The following is a 6,000-nucleotide window of genomic DNA, read 5'->3' on the forward strand; positions in this document are numbered from 1 at the left end:
CTTGTATATCACAGGCCACCGACACTACCCAGCACCTGCACATTAAACCTGACAACCAAAATTAGACATAAGTGTTACAGCCCACAGGAGACTGACACATTATGCACCACAGGCAGAGAATAGGAGGGACTGAGGAACACCAGTGCCTGTGGCCTCCACAGTGGCAGGAAAATAATTGAGATATACCCAGCGAAAGCCCCCACACATGCACTACAGAAGAGGCTAAAACCCCCACAACATTGCTGTCAATCTGATCTGGGGGAAAATTCTTTCCTGACCCTATGTAGGGTGATCAGTTAGACCCAGATGTGAACAAGCACCAACCAGCGAAGCACCTGAGAGAGAGAATGCTCAGTGCCATCTCAGAACCCTGGTCTCCCCGTCCAATGTCTCATCTCCAGCCATGGCTATCCCTGATGCTTATGAGGAAGGTGAACCCCCTCCCACCAAATAACATTAAGTGAATTTCCCAGCATCACAGAGGAACTCTGGAAGGGGCAGGGATAGAATCCAGTGCTCCAGGACAGCATTCAGCTATGTTGATTATGAGACCATCCTTTTGCTTCCTGCAATTCTCTGATTTATTCATTAAATACCTTCTAACTTCTGGAGCAAAAGAAGCAGGACTGCTACAGACAATTTCCTTTCCTACACAACCCTGATTCTTCCCCAGAGCAGGTCCATCCTGTGCGCTGAATGAGGTGGAGGTCCTCTTGACAAAATAATATGTGATTGTGTTATGAAAAACTGCATCATAATGCATAAGCATGAGGGGCCAAATTATGGCTGCTCAGACAACCTTGATTCTTGCATTTCCTATCTTTTGAGTGCTTGAGGTTGCAACTTTTGTAATATTATTTTAGTTAGGTTATTGTGTGTAATGTCACACATAAACATGGTGAAAAAAGTCAAATTCCATTATGTGGCAACATATAGACACCCACAAAGATTTATCAGCAAGTTTGGAACCACTGCATGGACCACTGCCACTTGAGCTAATGGAGTCACTGAAACCAATAGTAGGTTATTATCCTGTATATGGACCAGCACTAGAAAGGGATGGGATGCTCATTTTGATAGGGGATGTATGACGTTATTGATGTGATCATTGTTGCAACCAGGATCATATGGTTGCACCAGGTCTTGTAAAGAGGAGGTCAAGTGGGGTGTCTATGGAAAGTTTGTAGTTTGTATTTTGCTGGTTATGATTATCCTGTCTGTATATGTATCATTTTTGTATTTGAAGTTATGAATATTGGCTGTGTACTTGTATCTCAATGTGTTTGATTCTAAGTAGCCTCAGTGAAGCATTTAGTTAGCTTCTTGAGAAAGGACTATTCTCAGTAAGTACCCAATCAAGAAACACTTAACTGACAATGGACTTTGGGAGATGCCACATCTGAGCTTTCCTGGGAATGTTCAAACTAACATGTAAACAATGGCATCGGCCTGCAGAAAGCTGAATCATTCATAGACGTGTGACTTGCCCAGGTGGCTACAAACTCCATCTTGTTGCTGTGACTTTGCACAGGAGAACAAAGGGGTTTCCTCCCACAAGAGAGAGAATATAAAAGGGCCTAGAAACCCCTCCATTTTGTCTTCAGCTGGCTTAAGAGATGGCCTCTCCACCCCAAAGAGATGCCTGAAAGAAACTGGAACAAAGGAAGTAACTATGGGGGAGTGAGTGATTGTTGGACCCAGACTAGAAGGAGTCTAGTCTGTGAAAGAAGCTTATTGGAACATCTCTGAGGGTGAGATTTACCTGCATTCAATTTCCTACTGTATTAGGCTTAGACTTGCGTGATTTTATTTTGCTTGGCAACTTACTTTGTTCTGTCTGTTATTGGAACCTCTTAAATACTACTTTTTATACTTAATAAAATCACTTTTTGCTTATTAATTAACCCGGAGTAAGTAATCAAAACCTGGGGGAGCACACAGTTGTGCATATCTCTCTATCAGTGTTATAGAGGGCAGACAGTTTGAGTTTACCCTGTATAAGCTTTATACAGACTAAAGCGGATTTATTTGGGGTTTGGATCCCATTGGGAACTGGGTATCTGGGTGCTGGAGACAGGAGCACTTCTTAAGCTGTTTTCAGTTAAGTCTGAAGCTTTTGGGGGATGTGGTTCAGACCTGGGTCTGTGTTTGCAGCAGGCTAGAATGTCTGGGTCAACAAGACAGGGAACTGAAGTACCAAGCTGTCAGGGAAAACGGGCTCAGAGGTAGTCTCAGCACGTCATGTGAGAGTCCCAAGGGGGTCTCTCTGACCCAACCCCTCACAAGATGTAACTGTTTTTTGCCAATGGCAGAGAAATGGTGAGTCTTGAAAATTTTGGGTTCCATTCTGGCTCTTGAGAGAAGTATGCTTTGGTAGGTACAAGCTCTTCTTCTGCCTGCTCTGAAGGCTGGACTTCTCCATACCCTCCCTTTCCCAGAGCTGGATCCTTGTCCCAGTCCTGATCTCCTTAACTACTCAGCCCCAGTTCACCTCTTGCCCCCAACACAGTTTGCTCTGTCTTCTTTTCCAGCCCATCCCAGTTACTTCCTCCCAGCTCCTTGTCTGAACTATGTTTCCCCTCCCTCTTGCTGGGTCCCAGTCCTAGTCCACTTTCCTGTGTTCCCAATCCTATCTCAATTCACCCCTCAACCCTTCTTTCTCTTTTTCCAGCCTGTTTGTGTTCTCCCCACATACCCCAGCTCCTTGTTTGATCTGCTTCTCCTCCCACTACCCTCATCTGCCATCCCTACCCCCTGGTTCCTAGTCCAGTCTCCCGGTCCAGCAAAACCCAGGCCAAATTTGCTCAAGAAAAGATACCTCCATGATTTACTGAAGAACATTGTATGTTAGATGCTGCATCTATAAGACGCTGACCACCAAACAATCGATATCGTGTTAAAACCTTAGGACAGTTGAACTTCCTTTATGTAATTTATTTTCTGAGCTGCTGTAGAATTTGTTCAATGAGCATAGGACAAAGGATGTTGCGTATGTATATATGGTAACAGCATTGTTCACTGAGGTGAGGTTTTGGCAGAGCTGGAAACACTGGAGACACTGTCAGGTTGTGGAAGAAAGATCTTGGCTGGAAGTGGCTGAGGCCAGGTGCCTCTTCATTCCTCATTACCTCCCTAACCTCTTTGACCATTGACAGGTGGCTGCCTCTTTACTCTTCTCTTTCCTCATTCTGAATGGCACGAGGGGCAACAAAAATTACATACTTGATCTATATTGCAAGCTCTTGTTCTGCCCAGCCCTGCTACTATTTGGAAGCTAGGTGCTTAGCTCCCATAGGATGGTCCTGTGGAGCAGGACAGGGTGGTGGTATCAAATCAATTTCCAAAACCATAGTGTATTTCAGAGGTGCTGAGTATTCACTGCCACCACTAAAGTCAAAGGGGCTACTTTCGTGTTCAAATTTTAGCACCTGTTTAAATATTGTGCTGGACTGGGGCCAAAAGGCTCAGCACCTTGCATGAACAAGCCCAAAGTGAATGGAAATTGGAATCGCTCAGCACCTACTGAAAATCAGGCCATATGCCTCAGCATGCACTATGCTACAAGGATGCTCATGGCTTACATGGACAAAACTTTTCTAAGCGTCATAGAAACTCAGAAATAGGGGATGTTGAATTCCAAAGGATTCTAAAGCACTATGGGTTACTTATTTTTAAAACTTACAGCATAATCATTAATTTAATATAATTAGTCAAGTAAGACTGCTATACATTTAATATATAGGTACACATAAGCCTCTTTGCAAGAATGGTATTGTAACTTAATTACAGTAAGATTTTTAAATACTGGAAATAGTCCATTAGATCTTCCTTTTTTTGGAGCAATAGTACAAGGAGAATACCGTCAGATCTACATTCATTTATCATTCCCAATGTCCTGGTATATGACAAGAATTTTAAAATACATTTCTGAGGGTAATCCATCAATTCCTGAACTACTTATTAGATCATTATAAAACTGCTACAGAAAATGTATGAAAAGATTAGCTTTTATATTTTAATATTCCTTTATCTGAGTTACAAGGTCCCTTTAGATTTCAAAGTAGATTTTTTTTGTTACAAAACCTAGTAATGTTCAGAAATAAATTGTCTACAAAATCTTCTAATTCATTTCCTTTAGGCAGGCAAAGTGTTGCAGTCATAGATCTATTTCCTAAAATAAACATTTCAAAACATTAGAGCAATATCGTTGCAATCAAATTACTGAGCACTAAAATCACATCTTGTCCATGCCTGAAAAACCTTTTTAATTGTTTTCAGAGAAATTGTTCAGATGAGGAAATAGTAGCTATTTGCTGCTGTTACTGAAAGTTGGTTGGGCTGTAATCTGAACAAAAGTATATGGGGAGACTCTGATTCTCATCTCTTGTTTCTTTGGGCTTCTGTCTGTGTGGTTGGCATCTGATAGTATTTCTACTTTTCTCCCATTCCCACAGTTAGTTTACATTAGGAAACATGTATTTCTGTAAATGTGTCTCTTGCACTTCTGCAGTGCCAAATACCAGCATAACACACAATTAAGTTTTCCACAAACGATTATGATCCACTGAAAAACCACAGAAATTAGCTGCATTTCTGATGCTAAAATGTAGCAAAAGTTTATCCATGCTGTGACTGGAAATCAGTGCTGGAAAGCCATTCCCTCATTGAATAAAATACCTAAGAACATATGTATCCTTGATTTGAGCTAGTGCAGTGAATTAGTAATACTCTTTGCCCATGTGAATTGCTGTGTTAGAGGATTAAAGGACTCTCAACCTCAAACAAACTAAAACTTTTTGATAAAAGTGTTAGAAAATTATTAGCAAATAAAGGATGAGGTTCACTTATTTTAATTCTCTCATCTATTTTTGCAATAAAGATGTTAGCAGATAGTGCTATCTGTAGAACTTAATTTAGATACATATTTTGTAAACGCCTTACAAAAAATATTTCTTCTCCATTCCATGAACAGGAAGCGCTTACATATTCAACAAATGAATCCTACAGTATATTTATATCTAATACTTCTTCAAGCAGCAACAACATACTCACCTCAGCAACAGGATGATGAAAACAAGGAGAGAGTAAAGTGGCTACACCTGCAACAGAATTTAAACGATGGTTAAAAAAGCAAAGAAAATTTACTCTTTTGCTTTAGAAGAAAAGATCCAACAATCCAGGGTTTTTCAAATCATTGGGCAGAAGTAATTTTAAAAGTGCTAAAGTTGAATGCCACAGTTATCACAAACATCTAAATTCTAGTTAATTTTTTTTGTAAGCAACATCTCAGTTCTTGCAAACCATTAGTATTGGGAAATATTAGTCTTGCTAAGTTAGTCTTACCTTTGCTGCCAAGTCAGGATAGGATAAGGTCTTACCCATGTCTTGGCTATCTGACTGAAAATAATATTCATATTTTCTTTAGTCTGCAGCTATTAGCTGTAAATGAGAGCATTTTTATCTGTTATGAAATAATCAAGCCCAAGAGTAACTTCTCTTCTCACTGGGGGGGGGGGGGGGAAGAAATGAGGCTGGATGTGGAGATTTATACACGCAATTCCCCACCCAGAGAGATGAGAACTCAACTTCACTGTATTATTTGTTTGAAAACTTGCCTGAGGTTCACAGGGAATGTAGTGATCCTGAAGATAAAATTCCCTTCTGCAACTCTCAGCAGCTCTTTCCAGACACCTCCAAAATCCAAACAGCTTTGTACTCTATCCCTGCTTGTCAGTGTCTTTGATGCTGGGAATTTCCAACACATTCGGGTGCTGTAGTGATTTTAGAATCCTGAGCTGTCCTGCTGGGAAGGAGGGCAAGTATCACGGAAGATGGTTCACCAACAGTAAGGGTTCATTTTCTGTTAGCTTTTACCCTTCCTCATTCCCCAGTAACTAACATTGAACGGAGGATTTCTTTTGTTTTCAAAATACTTTTCTCTGCTGAATCTATTGTTACTTGATAGTGAGATTCAGAGCCTGACAGTGGTTGCTTAGCAAC

The 6,000-nt window shown here is 40.8% G+C and overlaps 1 long non-coding RNA gene across 3 annotated transcripts in view; it reads right to left on the bottom strand.

Annotated features, from left to right (window-relative positions):
- The window catches only part of LOC117879302, a 56,004-nt gene extending 50,396 nt beyond the window's left edge, over positions 1 to 5,608 (bottom strand). For all 3 annotated transcript variants that reach the window (XR_004646228.1, XR_004646227.1, XR_004646229.1), the window contains exons 1-2: positions 5,344 to 5,608; positions 5,053 to 5,099 (exon numbers count right to left, since the gene is read on the bottom strand). This is a non-coding gene — a long non-coding RNA (uncharacterized LOC117879302). The remainder of the gene's footprint in view (positions 1 to 5,052; positions 5,100 to 5,343) is intronic.
- Between the last annotated feature and the right edge of the window lie 392 nt (positions 5,609 to 6,000).

Source organism: Trachemys scripta, chromosome 6 (assembly GCF_013100865.1).
Source record: "Trachemys scripta elegans isolate TJP31775 chromosome 6, CAS_Tse_1.0, whole genome shotgun sequence".
NCBI classification, from domain to species: domain Eukaryota; kingdom Metazoa; phylum Chordata; order Testudines; family Emydidae; genus Trachemys; species Trachemys scripta.